This window comes from Anolis carolinensis, chromosome 2, assembly GCF_035594765.1.
Source record: "Anolis carolinensis isolate JA03-04 chromosome 2, rAnoCar3.1.pri, whole genome shotgun sequence".
In the NCBI taxonomy this organism is placed as follows: Eukaryota; Metazoa; Chordata; class Lepidosauria; order Squamata; family Dactyloidae; genus Anolis; species Anolis carolinensis.
This window is the reverse complement of record NC_085842.1, coordinates 300,588,898-300,604,457: the sequence shown is the minus strand read 5'-3', so window position 1 is coordinate 300,604,457 and position 15,560 is coordinate 300,588,898.

Genomic DNA, 15,560 nt, shown 5'->3' with positions numbered 1-15,560 from the left:
TGTTTAGGTTCATGCTTCTTCTCAGCTGGGCACATATGATATGACTTGAGTGGAAGGGACAGAAAGCAAAACGCCAAGGCGATTTACTATCAACTCCTTGGCTGTGGAGGAAGAAAGTAAGTTCAGGGCCCCACCCCTAGCAAAGTGCAAACACTACCTGGTGCCCATCCAAGATTTTGGACTCTCACTTCATTGCCACTTCTGGTATGAAAAGGAAACTTTCTTTATTCATTGACGTATCCTAGTTCAGGGGTGGGGATACATCTCTTTTAACTGCCCCAGTTCAGCTGGAATAATACAAATTAATCCTCTGCCAGTCCACTTTTTCAGCTGTTTGTAAATGTTCCAGTTTTTTTTAATTACTCTTCCTTTTTGCCCACTTTGCCCTCATTTTACTTGGATTGCTGCAAACTGACTTAACTGAGCAGTGGAGAGAACCTGGATGCTTTTCCCAGCTTATTTATCATGTCAGAAGCGAATAGAGAATACAGTTATAATGTATAGAAAAAACACAAACAAAGTTAAAAACTTGGAATTATACTAAATAATAATAATAACTATTTTTATACCCCGCCCCATCTCCCCGAAGGGACTCGGGGCGGCTTAAATGGGGCCAAGCCCGACACAACAATATAATAACAGCAACAAGACAATAAAACAAATATCCCAACAATAAAACATCAGCATCAATAAAACAGTCATAAAAATCAACATACAGCATAAATGTTAAAAACAGGAGACTAATACACGGATCTGGGCCAAAGTGCAGAATATTTCAAAATGGGGAGAGGTAGTTTCACAGCTAAAATAGTCAATAAAGTGCAATGTAATAATGGCAAAGCATCAACGATGGAGCTATTGTTGAATGGGCAGATAAATCGAACCTACAACGATTAATCATCATTAATAAATATCCTTTGACCAGTAGCTGGCCACTTGGAGTGCCTCTGGTGTTGCTATAAGAAGGTCTTCCATTGTGCATGTGGCAAGGCTCAGGCTGCATTGTGGTAAGTGGTCTGTGGTTTGCTCTTCTCCACACTCGCATGTCTCCACCCTTTGTAGCCCCATTTCTCTGCATCTCGTGGTGCCAAAGCGCAGTTTGTTCAGCACCTTCCAAGTCGCTCAGTCTTCTGTGTGCCCAGGGGGTCACTCATCCGGTCTCAGCCATGGATTGAGGTTTTTAACCTGCGACTTCTGGACTCTCACTTGCTGAGACGTTCCTGCGAGTATCTCTGTAGATCTTAGGAAGCTATTTCTTGATCTAAGGCATTGGCTTGCTGGCTAATATCCAAACAGAGAATGAGACAGAGATGTCAATGCCTTGGTCCTTTCAGGCTGCTACGTCCTGACAGATGTCAGGTGGTGCAATATTGGCTAAACATTTCCCAGTAAGCTCAGGCAAAAGCAAGCTACAGCAGCCTTCCCTCGCTTGGATATTCCTTCTCATTAATAGATTTTGCTCTTTCAATCGGGATTTTAATATTATTGTGTATATTGACTTTTATGACTGTTTTTAATCATGTTGAAGTTTTACTGCTCGGTTTAATGTTTTATCTGATTTGTGCTGTCGTGTCTGGGCATGGCCCCATGTAAGCCGCCCCGAGTCCCTCTGGGGAGATGGGGCGGGATATAAGAATAAAATTATTATTATTATTATTATTATTTCAAGCACACACTGATGTCAATTGGCAACATGTGTCCCACATATACCTGTGAAATCGTAATGGTATTAGAAGCATGTGGTCCTCCAGCTATTGCTATATTGCAAATCTCAGCAGGCCCACTTTGCACAGGTAAGGATATGGAATGATGGGAGGTGCAGTCCAATATCATTGGGAAGACTGGATGTTTAGCATGCCTACTTTAGTTCCTTTTGTCCATCTATTTGGGGTTGCCTACCTGCTTTTAGTAGTCATAGCTTCCCAGGATTTCACTTCCCCTTCTAACTGAATCTTTTATATGATTTTTTAAAAACTTAATGTTTTAAAATATATTGTAAAATTACAGAGACTGGAGACAAAGAAGATAAAGGCAATGCAATAAAATATAAATTCACAAATATTGAGGCAAAAAAGGAGAAAAAGAGGTGATTTCCAGTCTTCCTTTCATTGGTTAGTCATACCTCTCTCTCCAAGATTTTCACATAATTGATACTTTAAATAACCTGTTCTTGCTAATCATCCAATCTCAAGGTCGTTGAGTCATTTTCTTTCTTTTGCAAAACGTCTATATTTGAACCCTTAAAAATTAGATGCCAGAAATTGGAACTAAGGCCTTTGCAAGGCTGTTCGTCAACCCTATGAAGTAGAGTGAGGCAAATGCCTCAGGCAGCAAAAGCAGAGTGGTCTGGAGCAGATAACTATCCGCCCTTGGCCTTTGCTTTATGGTGATGAACAGACCTGTACGTTCTAGCCAATCTGCTCTGCATTTCCCTAAGGCCCCTTCCTCACAGCTGAATAAAATCCCACATTTTCTGCTTTGAACTGGAATATATAGCAGTGAGTCCACACTGAGATAATGTAGGATTTTCTGCCTTGATATTCTGGGCTATAGGACTGTGTGGAAGGGCCCTATGTTATTTGAGTCCCACACTGTCATACAATCCAGTTCAATGTGGATTGTATAGAACTGTGTGGAAGGGGCCCTAGCTTCTTCTCCCTCCTGCTAATTTTCCCCATCTGCTTGCTTCAGTTGCTGCAAATTGAATTCAGATTCCAAAAGTAGTTTGCACTCACTGAATTCAAGGGGAAGAAAAGTCAAAGGGAAAAAAATCTTGCCCTTCCCTTCAGACGTGGGCAAAAGCAAACTACTGCAGCCTCTCCTGGCTTTTGTTTTCTTCTTTAAAATACTGTAATGTTTACATCTTTACCATACTCTGATGTTGCTTTGCTACCTGTGTCTCAGTTTTTATCTGTGAAATGTAGAAGAGTGTGCAGTTGTGTACTTTCTGCACAAGTCTGATCCTCATTGCAGAATTGCAGAGCATATGTGCAACAAGAACCTTCTCAGTTGTGGGAATCCCCCCTTCATTACTTCCTTGGGCCTTTGAGCCTGTCACCTGAGCTTGATTTTAGCTGATAATAATTATTATTTTACTGCTCTGCTGTTTGCTCGGTCTGTAATTTTCACTGCTATTGTATGTTTCTGATGTTTTATTGCTCCAGCATTTATTGGATTTTTTTATACTTCCTTATGTTAATTGGCGAATTCATTAATAGAAGCGCTACCAATGAAAATATTAAAAACAATGATTCTGCAATTTAATTTATCTATTAAGGATGCAATTCCAGGTGCCTGCCTTAAAAGCAGCTTCCATTGAACACAGTGACATTTGTCTCTACATATTGGCTGGCATTGTTTTATGAGCCTGTATTTCCAGTAAACCACAACCCAGCACAAAGATTCAAGCCTGGAACTTTCATTTGTCAACAGTATTGACCAGGGGCAAGCATCCAGTGGCCCTACTGATGCTGTTATACTACAAATCCTGAAATCCTTAACAATTGTTTACACTAAGTAAGGCTGATGGGAGTTGCAATTTGAACATATCTGGAGAGTGACAAATTGCTCACCCTCGAGTCTTTTTTTATCGTGTCAGAAGCAACTTGAGAACATACTGCAAGTCGCTTCTGGTGTGAGATAATTGGCTGTCTACAGAGACGTTGCCCAGGGGACGATTGGATGTGATAGTTGGAGGCTTCTCTCATGTCCCTGCAAACTAGAGCTGACAGATGGGAGCTCACCCTGTCTCAACGGATTCAAACTGGCAACCTTCAGGTCAGCAACACAACCTTCAGGTCAGCAATTGAGACAGCACAAAGGTTTAACCCATTAAGCTACCACGGCTCCTAGCACCCTCAAGTTGAACCTTGGTCTTTCCTCTGCTGACATCTATAAGGGCCCTTCCACACAGCCATATAACCCAGAATATCAAGGCAGGTAATCCACAATATCTGTTCCAAATTGGTTTATCTGGGTCCACATCTGCCATATATTACCTATGACCATCCTGGCTGAGGTACGATGAGAATTACAGGCCAACTTTTTTGGGCTAAGCTGCTCTAGTATTGTGCGCTCACGTTCAACGAAGCCCTTACCCAGATAAGAAAATGTTTTAAAACTACAGTACAGTCTGTCCTTCGCTGTCATGACGTTCACACTCATGGTTTTGATTATTTGCTAGTTTGAAATACCTCCACCTCCCAAAGAGTGGGTTGCCATATGCCAGCCCCATCCTCAGGTCAGTGAGGGGAACTGTTCAGGTTTGTGTGCCATGAGTCTTTGTTTTGCCTGGTATCTTACTTCCTTTCCTGGGTGAAAGAGAGATTTGTGGCCTAAATATGCTATCAAGAAATTGGACTCCCAAATTATGAAATGTATGAAAGCATATTAAAAAATATATGAATTCTGAGACACGGCTCCCCGGGGATTTACAGGAATTATGCTCTTGCACTATAGAAACCTTTTGTATGAATTACCTTTGGAATGTTGCTCAACACACCCTGACCCCAGGGAACAAATCTCAATAATCCCCTCACAATGAATTGGGAGACGTGAGGGGAAACACAATGTATTGCCTCAGAGCTCCAGGGTCCGTTTCCTGTTCTCCTCCTGATATAATCTGGACAATTGATAGGAGCGATTCATCTCTCATGCCCCAAGCCTGCCTCACTGACTGAAACAATCCTTTTCTTCTATCTGCCATTGTGTACTTTGGACTAACCTTATTGTTTTCACTGGAATCAACCCATTAAGCCCATCAAGGACTCGTTACCTGATTGTCCTCCCAACTCTGTTATATGCTTGTGAAACGTGGACTGTCTATAGATATCACACTCAATTCCTGGAATGATTCGATCAGTGTTGCCTCCGAAAAATCCTGCAAATCTCTTGAGAAGACAGGCAGACAAATGTCAGTGTGCTGGAAGAAGCAAAGTGCACCAGAATTGAACCAATGATCCTACACCATCAACTCTGCTGGATTGGCCATGTTGTCTAAATGCCCGATCACCGTCTCCCAAAGCAGTTACTATACTCCCAACTCAATAATAGAAAACAGAATGTTGGTGGACAGGAAAAGAGATTTAAAGATGGGCTGAAAAAAACCCTTAAAAACTGTGGCATAGACATGGAGAATTGGGAAGCCCTGGCCCTTGAGCGCTCTAACTGGAAGTCAGCTGTGACCAGCAGTGCCATGGAATTTGAAGAAGCACAAATGGAAGATGAAAGGGAAAAACGTGCCAAGAGGAAGGTGTGTCAAGCCAACCCAAACTGGGACCACCTTCTACCTGTGAAAGAACATGCGGGTCAAGAATAGGGCTCCACAGTCACCTACGTATTCACCGCCAAGACACTACACTTGGAAGACCATCATACAACTAGGGATTGTCTTAGTAAGTACCTGATACCACATTGCATTCCTTTGGGATTATGCCCCTCTTAGAGACTGACCATTAAACAGATGATGATGATGATGATGATGATAATAATAATAATAATAATAATAATAATAATAATAATAATAATAACTTTCTTTTTATACCCTGCCCCATCTCCCCGAAGGGACTCGGGGCGGCTTACATGGGGCCTTGCCAGATCCTAGCTGGACAGTTTCTGAGCCAATCAGGAACTCAACTGATGTCTATATGCAAACCCGCCAGTGATTACAAAGGACATATGTCACCCAGCTTTACTTAAACGATGCAAGAGTGAATACCTGGCACTTACTTGGAAGCCCTTCCCAAATATGCAAATGACCTTGTGGATAGTATTTTGTACACAATAAATTCCTCATTCAACTACCACTATAACAGTGGTTCTCAACCTGTGAGTCCCCAGGTGTTTTGGCCTACAACTCCCAGAAATCCCAGCCAGTTAGGATTTCTGGGAGCTGAAGGCCAAAACATCTGGGGACCCCAGGTTGAGAACCACTGCACTATAGCATCTTAAGAGCTGTTATTAGAGATACATGTTTGTTGTCATTCCACAGAACATCTAATAGGATGTATCGTTTTCTGTATTCATTACTAAAAACAACAGTAATCAGGTTCCAGCCCTTGTGGCTGTGAACTATTAATATGTATGGAAATATTCAGCACACAAAGAAATGTCAGAATAATATTTTCATTGGCTGAAACAGGACTTTTATTTTGTCACCCACTCATCACCGCAGGGAAACGAAACTGATAAAGTTAACGGAACAAAATCAAAATAAACAGCAACAACCTTCCCACAAAGAAGCCAAAAATATATATAGGATTACTCAAAATAATTAAAAATCATGCAAATGTATCAATATGAATGCAGTGCATAATTGTTTTGGTATGTTTGGAATATCTGGGTGAAGTATTTCATTTGTTTTTGGCATATAGTACACGCACCCTAGTGTGGCTTACAAGAATTTAAAACAAAGTACAGTGAATACTTAATGCAAAAGTTGGTGAAAATTAAACAATTCTTTGAAAAGTGCAAAGTTAAAAATAGTTTTTTAAAATGTAGTAACACGGAAAGGTAGCAAAGTGTTATATAATTTGTTATTATATTTCTACCATGAAGAGAAGGAGTATTACTGAGATTTCACCTTCTTTTAAAATAACCCGGCTGGCTTTAACTACTACAAGACACATACAGGCAAACAATACTTGATATGCTGATTCAGGCAGCAAAATGCTTTAGGCCAGACCTCGTGCAGCCCTCTTCTAACTTAACAGGATCCAATTAAGTAAATGAAAAGAAATATAGTAGGTGTGGACATAAACCAGCAATCCCTTTTGGAAAGAACATGTGAGCTGCCTTAAAATGAGTTTCCTGCCTCTTTGAAAGAACACCATGTGGGCTTGGCTGTTTGTTTTTTAAATGTTATAATCTTTAGTATGGAACGAGTAAGAACATTAGAACTGAGCCAGTGTGGTTATTATGGTTTTAGCTTGAATCCCTTCTTGGCTATGAAAATCCATTGGAATGGCCCTGGGCACGTTACACACACTTAGGCTGGATCTACACGGCCATATAATGCAGTTTCAGAATGTAGATGAATTGCATTGAACTGAATAGGAGTCTATAATTTACACTCTGAAACTGCATTATATGGCAGGGTAGATCCAGTCTTAGCCTCAGAAAACCCCTTGAGAGGGTCACCATTAATTGGAAAAAAACTTAAAGGCTCACAATAACAACATAGAGAAATAAGAACAATTAATCTGGCACAGACCAAAGGCTTATCTAAATACAGCATTATATTCCTCCAATGGTCAACCATATGTTTATGGAAAGTCCACAAGAAGACATTCACATACAGTGGAACTCTGTTGATCTCAACCTGTTTGACTGCTCTGGAAACTTTGCAAACATTTAGCAATTACTAATTAGGTCTTTCTGGTATGAAGGCTTTTCAGGTGTATCTGTGCTGGGGTTTGTTATCAAGAAAAAGGCTTTCCATAGATATCATTATATGAAGTAAAAGATACGTACTGTCAAAATTTACCCATCTACTATCTCTCATAGACCACAGAACAACAGACTGGTTCAAGATTGGGAAAGGAGTACGGCAAGGCTGCATACTTTCACCCTCCCTATTCAATTTGTATGCAGAACACATCATGCGACGTGTGGGGCTTGACAAATCCAAGGCTGGAGTTAAAATTGCTGGAAGAAACATTAACAACCTTAGGTATGCAGATGATACCACTCTGATGGCCGAAAGTGAGGAGGAGCTGAGGAGCCTTATCACCAAGGTGAAAGAAGAAAGCGCAAAAGCAGTTAAACATCAAAAAAACCCAAGATTATGGCAACCAGACCGATTGATAACTGGCAAATAGAGGGAGAAAATGTGGAGGCAGTGACAGACTTTATATTTCTAGGCACGAAGATCACTGCAGATGCAGACTGCAGCCAGAAAATCAGAAGACGTTTACTTCTTGGGAGAGGAGCAATGGCCAACCTCAGTAAAATAGTGAAAAGCAGAGACATCACACTAGCAACAAAGTCCTCATACTTAAAGCAATGGTATTCCCCATAGTAACCTATGGTTGTGAGAGCTGGACCATAAGGAAGGCTGAGCGAAGGAAGATAGATGCTTTTGAACTTTGGTGCTGGAGGAAAATTCTGAGAGTGCCTTGGACCGCAAGAAGATCCAACCAGTCCATCCTCCAGGAAATAATGCCCAGCTGCTCACTGGAGGGAAGGATATTAGAAGCAAAGATGAAGTATTTTGGCCACATCATGAGAAGACAGGAAAGCTTGGGAAAGATTGTGATGCTGGGGAAAATGGAAGGAAAAAGGAAGCGAGGCCGACCAAGGGCGAGATGGATGGACGGTATCCTTGAAGTGACTGGCTTGACCTTGGAGGAGCTGGGTGTGGTGACAGCCGACAGGGAGCTCTGGCGTGGACTGGTCCATGAGGTCACGAAGAGTCGGAACCGACTGCGTGAATGAAGAAGACTACTATCGCTCACACCTTGCATATGTGTTGTCCCTTATTTTTCTCAAATCAGCTCCATTCTTACCTTCAAGTTTGAGAATGGTGCATCTCTTAAAATGTTTTTTGGACTACAATTCCCATCAGTCACAGCAGTCATGACTTATGGTGAGGAATGCTGGGAGTGGTAGTACAATAACCTCTGGATGATTGCCTGATCACCACCCCTTTTGTATCAGAGAGCAACTCCCAACACCAAAGTCAATTTCTTCTAACAGAGGGATAGCAGACTCTTAACTCACCCCTTCTGTTTTGACAGAAAAAGTGAGGTGCAGATCTAAGCAATGGAACAAACTCCTTTGCAGATAAAAAAAGTTTTCCCCTGATGGTAAGTCCAGTCATGTCTGACTATGGGGGTTGGTGCTCATCTCCATTTCTAAGCCAAAGAGCCGGTGTTGTCCGTAGACACCTCCAAGGTCATGTGGCCGGCATGACTGCATGGAGCGCTGTTACCTTCCCGCCAGAGTGGTACCTATTGATCTACTCACATTGGCATGTTTTCGAACTGCTAGGTTGGCAGGAGCTGGAGCTAACAACGGGCGCTCACTCCGCTCCCGGGATTTGAACCTGGGACCTTTTGGTCTGCTAGTTCAGCAGCTCAGCGCATTAACACACTTTGCCACCAGGGCTATTTGTTTGCAGATATAAATGGTAAAAATATTTCTCACTACCAAAAGTAATGCCTTTCATCAATTGAGAGATAATGGGAAAAAATCAGTAACAGGTTCTACTTCCTGTGTTTTTCAAGCAACAACATTAAGGCTAATAAATCTGCAACACACGGAAGACAGTGATCCAGAGAAATTGTGGGGAGAGGGAGACACACTTGCACAGAAACAAAATTGGGCAACTTAGCTGGAACTAAGTGCTGTAATGTTTGATTCTCTGAAGTCCAAAGCTCAAATAAATATGCCCCACAGAGAGGTAGAGGTGGGAGTGTGTGGAGGTGTGTCACTCCCCTAAAGCATCGTGTTTGTAGACTCAGTGTAACTGCGTTCACTTCCTTGGCAACTGCTTCATGTGACGTTAAACTCTTCTTGGTAGTTGCTCATCTCTGATCACTGGTTTTGGGGGAAAATAAATTGAAAAACACAGACAATAAAGAATAGCACATACAACAGTACCATGAATGGCTGCTGTTAGCTTGCAACACATATGATTACAGGATTCAGTTGGTCAATGTTGGGGCTTGGCCACTTTTTAAAAAGTAAATTATTTGTTGTCAAACTATTTTCCCTGTACATTTCTTCTGGCATCGAGTGGATACTTTCCCCATATTTTTGGCCTGCTCTGAGTCCAGCAAAGGCCTTTTTCAAGCAGGAAGCAATATAAAAGTCAATTTGGGAGCCTGCCCTCCCTACAAAGAATGGGTCCACATGTCCCTTCAAGTGTGTCGGAGTATTTTTGGTGGATGCTGCACACCTTGAGAATCTCAAAAAATTACCTTGAGGGGCTTCTTACAACCCTTTACCCAACCTTGAACTAGAGAAATGTCAATGTTGCAAATTCCAAACTAAGTTGATGCCCTCTATGTAGTTACTTAACTGTGCAAAAGGGAGAGGGGTAGTAGTGTTTTCCAGTTACTTTAAAAATCCCTTTAGAGGCATCTGGACAGGATATTTTTTCCAGTAGTATGACATTCTATTTTCAGTCCTCTGTCTACCTTCAAGACAAGAGAAAGTGAACCCATGAAAAAGTAACAGAGCATCATGTAAGGAGCAACGTTTTCAACAAATCAGTATGTTGCTCTCAATTGTAGATTTCAATTGTACTAACATCTTGAAACGGGTTGTTGAGCAATAGAGGTTGGTAGGGAGCCAGTTAAAGGTGTTGGAGAACCAAATCCCATGCAATCAAAATCAACACACATAATTATTTTCATCAAAATTGACCACTTCACCAGAGTGTGAAATTAAATGAGAGGGGAAAAGAGGCACACTATTTGTGGTTTTATTATTATGTTTATTATTTAACATTACTATGGTAACAAAGGGAGATTTATTTATCCACCATGTTCTTCTTAAGTATTCCAAGTGGGCATGTTTTAGTAGTGTATTGCACTATTTCACTAACCTGGCTGAAGATTGCTAAAGGGTTTATATAACATTCAACTGTCAGTAAACTAATCTATTCTGAGATCAAAATCCAACAATGAATGGCATTTCTACGAAAACTCCCAACTAAACTCTTAATGTCCCCAACCCCCTCCCCATTTCCACACTGCTAACTAAACGTTTCATTCTGGCACACAAATGCCAGGTATATCCAGATTGAGGAAACAAAATATCATCTAGTAAAAACACTCCTTCTCCTCTTCAGTTTTTCATTGGCCCTGCTTTGACACAGATAGCTTGTGGCTGATGGTGTCAAGCACAATCTGGTCTCGTCAAAGGAACATGCACAGATAATTGGGGACTCCTTTCTTTTTTGTCATTTTTCTAGCAGAAATACAACAGTCAGGGTCAAAGAATCCAACCCAAAAAAATTGGATACATTTCTGCCAACAATGAACAAGTTTTCTGAAGCCGTCATGAAAGAAGTTGACACCGGGTTGTTGTATGTCTTTCGGGCTGTGTGGCCATGTTCCAGAAGCATTCTCTCCTGACGTTTCGCCCACATCTATGGCAGGCATCTATGTGGGCGAAACGTCAGGAGAGAATGCTTCTGGAACATGGCCACACAGCCCGAAAGACATACAACCCTGTGATTCTGGCCATGAAAGCCTTCGACAACACAGAAGTTGACACCGTTTCTGCAACCAGTGTCTCACAGTACCCATCATGCACAGATTTTCCGATAGCCAAGCAAAGCAATAATGTGACCCACACATTCTTGTGAAATGCTGATTATGCTTGAAATTTCTCTCCGAGTGATTGTCCTGAATCAATCTGCCAACCTTTTGCTTGTGAAATTCAGTGGTTGCTGTCACAGGATGTCCAACTCTTTGCCACAAAAGTCAGATGTTCCCCCCACCTCAACATCTATAAACTTACTCGCCCAACGACGCACAGTACTCACATCAACATGATCACCATAAACAGCTTGCATTCTCTGATGAATCTCCTTTGGTGTGACACCTGCTGCTGTCAACAATTCAATGACTGCACGTTGCTTAAGTCGCATTGACCAACTGTCTGTGCAGGATTCCATACTTACCACTTTAACAACACAACCGTTCAATGCTATGGCTTCCTACCAAATGGAACTGTAGAGGAGTCTACTGAATAAGCCAGTACCTGCTGCATACCAGTACTGTCATCTGTTGAGGAGTTATGAATGTGGAGGCATTACTTTTCATTCAACCCTCTTAGTTTCTAATAGTTAGAAAATCATTAAAACAGAAGTAGCTCCAATCCATATGCAAACATTTTGGTACTCGTGAATATACATAATTTATGTTATACCCATGAGGTTAGTGGAGGAAGGAAGGGAGGGAGGAAATTGATAGGTATAATAGATGTATAGAATTGTAAAGGAATATAATGAATAGAATATGTCATATGGGGTAAAAATAATATATCATTGTATGTATAAAATTGTGACAATGTTACAAATTACTTACATCTAACCAAATAATTGTGTGTTTTTTTAAAAAAAACCCACTGCTAATACTGTATTACTAAAATGGTGTGGTATATATGCTACTAAAAATTAGCATTTTAGTAGTACTGACTGTACCAGCTATACTGTCTGGGGAGTTATAGAAACAGTAACTTTCTTGAACTCTGGATTTTGGCATAAATTAGTGTTCCTTTCATTCACAACCATGTTTATTTCTCAAACACTATTTTTCTCAAAACAATCAGCACTATGTATCTACAAAGAAAGTGAATGGCCAGTAGACACTAAATGGTAAATGAAAGACTTCGCAATTTTTGACTTGGTATTTATGTTCAAGGGAGGTTTTGATGTTTGCTGTATGTTACAGCTGACAGCCAGTAAATAACCATGGAATACTGTTTGCTCACTATCCAGACTGAGTTCTGAAACCTTGGCATCCAGGCTCAGTATTGTTTAGGCCAACACCAAAATTACAAGCTGGATATTTCAGGAGTGTAAGCCCATTAGTCAAAGGTTTCTTATTTTCTGGATCTGCCTTTGATCAGAAGCATCTCTATCTTGTCTGGATTAAATTTCAATTTGTTTGCTTTTATCCATAATGGGCAGTTGGTTCTGGTTCAGTGCTGAGACAGCTTCCATGGGATTAAATGGAATGGACAGAATTCTGTGTCAACAGTATATTGGTCACACTGAATACAGAATTTTCCCACATATATTAGAGAACATTGGGGGACAGAAAGGAGTCAAAACAAAAGCACCACCTTCTGGGTTCACTCCTACAGAAAGGAATGGAAATACTGAAAAACAGTGGCCCTAGATGTCATCCCATCAAGTCAGTCTAGGAGGATATCTTAGTTGATGGTATCAAAAAGTAATTATAGATCCAACAGGACCAAGGATACACCCCCCATGCCCAGTTACTATCCAGTCATCCAGCAAACCAATCAAAGCTATATCTGTCCCATAGATAAACCTGGAACCAATCTGAAATGGATCTAGATCAGTGGTTCCCAACCTTTGTTCCTCTTAAGTTTTTGGTTGTCAGCTTGCAGAATTCCCGTCAGCCAAGCTGGCTGGGGTTTCTGGAAATTTCAGCCAAATTCCCCTGAAGGAACAAAACTGGGAGGCCATTACTTACCTTGTCCAGCAAAGGGATGTTGGAAGTTAGTCTATTAATTATCTAGCATATTGACTTGATTAAGGCTTTTTTCAGTAACTGCCTCACCCCAGTCTCTTAGAATAGAAAGTTATCTTTCTACGGCAAGGCATTTACTACTTCCCTTATCCATTTGACCAGACTCAGGAAAGGCAAGGATCCAATATACATGTGGTAGTTTTCACCATTCCAAGTAGCCTATCTGCACCTCCAGACTCCACAAATTGAATTCTTTCCAATAATATAGAAAAAGTGGTTGTCAGGGTTACATCTATTTGGACCTTTATTAAGTACAGCATACATGTCTACCAACATTAGCAATCATTTTTTCCCATCATGGAAGTCTGACTTCTGCAATTCAGCTTTAAAACTAACATTCAAAATTGCCTGAAGCAAAATGGGAAAGTATAGTGCAAAAGGACCCAGGAGAATCAGTGATAATTCATCTGCTTATCAGAAAGACATGAGAAAGTGTTGTAGTCCCTCCTGTGTTTGGACATATTTATTTAGCATGGCATGATGGGAATAGTCTTATGTGGAGGGAAAGGTGGAGGTGTAGAACAGAGTGCATCTATATACAATTTAAGCAAACTATGACTCAGAAGAGAAATAACCAACGAGAAACTTACAGAAAACTCCAACAGTGTGCTGAAGCATGCCGAAAGATGTTTCTCAGAGATTGTTCTTCTGATCGTAGATTTAAAATAATGTGGATCATTTGGAAAATATTACACACATCTTCAAATGTAAAAAGTAGGTTTCTATCTGCTTCCCTCTTAGGTTTGAATTTTAGATTGCATTCTATTTTTTCTATGATTCTTGCTTGTATATTAGCCGTAATATTCTTTCTAGCTTCGAGAAATAAGTAAATATTGTCTATGTATACTACTAATTAGTGAATTGCCTTGTTTACCACAAATATACATAGGCCATTCAGCCATATGTAAAATGTATTAACATGCATCTTTGCCATTCTTTTTCATTGTATTTGCCTTTGCACTTTCAGTAGTTAGGAACGGACAATCACAGTTTCACTTCTCCCATTTAAAAAATATATGGGGGGAGGGTCTTGAAAAGTATGTGCGAGTCAGAAGAGTCCTGCTTTCAAATGCACATATCTGGGGGCATTTGATTGATTAACATTTCTGTGCTTGATAGACTCCCCGTAAGCAACACTTGCTTGCATTTTATGATTATGCAAGAGTTTGACGCACAACAGGAAAGTAGTCAAAGTACACAAAAGCAAACACTTGGCAAAACTTGTGTGTGACCTGATATTTCCCCTTGGTATGCAATACAGGTAGTGCAAGATTCTTGTAAGTTTTCAAGTGTTCTAAGCTGGAGGGCAATTCAGAGGGGGAAACTCTTTCCTTCTACTACCAAAGGTTATTTGAGAAACCTGTTTCTTGTTGCAAGAAAGCTGAAACAATTATATCCCATAATTCTTATGTAAGGCAGTAGGTTAGGCCAACAATAGCTTAAAGAAACTATTCCATATGACAGTCCATCAAAGATAGCTGTTAGCAAAGCATGCTTGGAGCCAGACCTTTCCTTTCAGAAAAAAGAGGACTCTTTTGTGCCCATTTAAGGCTTCTAAATGAGTGGACCATCAGACTGGCAAAGTTACTTGAAGACTTCAGATTTCTTTCATTGTCCCTCTGGAATTGCCTGGAGGCAATGGCACTTCATGGTCTTGGTTAGTGTTTCCAAACTCTGGTCTTCAAGGTGTTTTGGACTTCAGCTCCCAGAATCCCTGATCTAAGCTAAGGCTTTTGGGAATTGAAATCCAAAACACCAGGACGACTCAATTGGGAATCATTTATATGTGGAGAGATACATTAACAGATGTCACCTCCTTTTACCATCCAGAGTATTCTGTGTAGAAATCTGCTCAGGAAGGTCTGTTGCTGGGAGAAAATTATCTACTGAACCTAATGGATCTCGGCTTCTTTTAAATTTTCTTTCTCTAATACTTTAGTGGGAGCTTGACAGTCAAATTTGCAAACATCTCTGTAGTCTTGAAGACTACTGTTTCTGTTAAATAGCAGGCATTTCTAAGTTTTTCGAATACAATAGAGCTTATTAGCAAATAATTTCCTCCCAGCACCCAACACAGCATAACGGATCAATGATATTTAGCTTTCCTAATGGACAGTACAACTTTGTAATGCAGGGCTGAGTCCCTTGGGAGCACATATCCATCCCCCATAACCCTCCTAAGCCTTCAAACACTGGCAATTTCTTTCCCAAACCAGTTTGAAATCATTGCTAGAAAGTGGAAGGTTTGCTCCACATTCTCTACAACCCTCCAAAAACATTTCCTACATACATTTGGGGCAGGTTTGGGGACCAAAATTATGGTTTTGT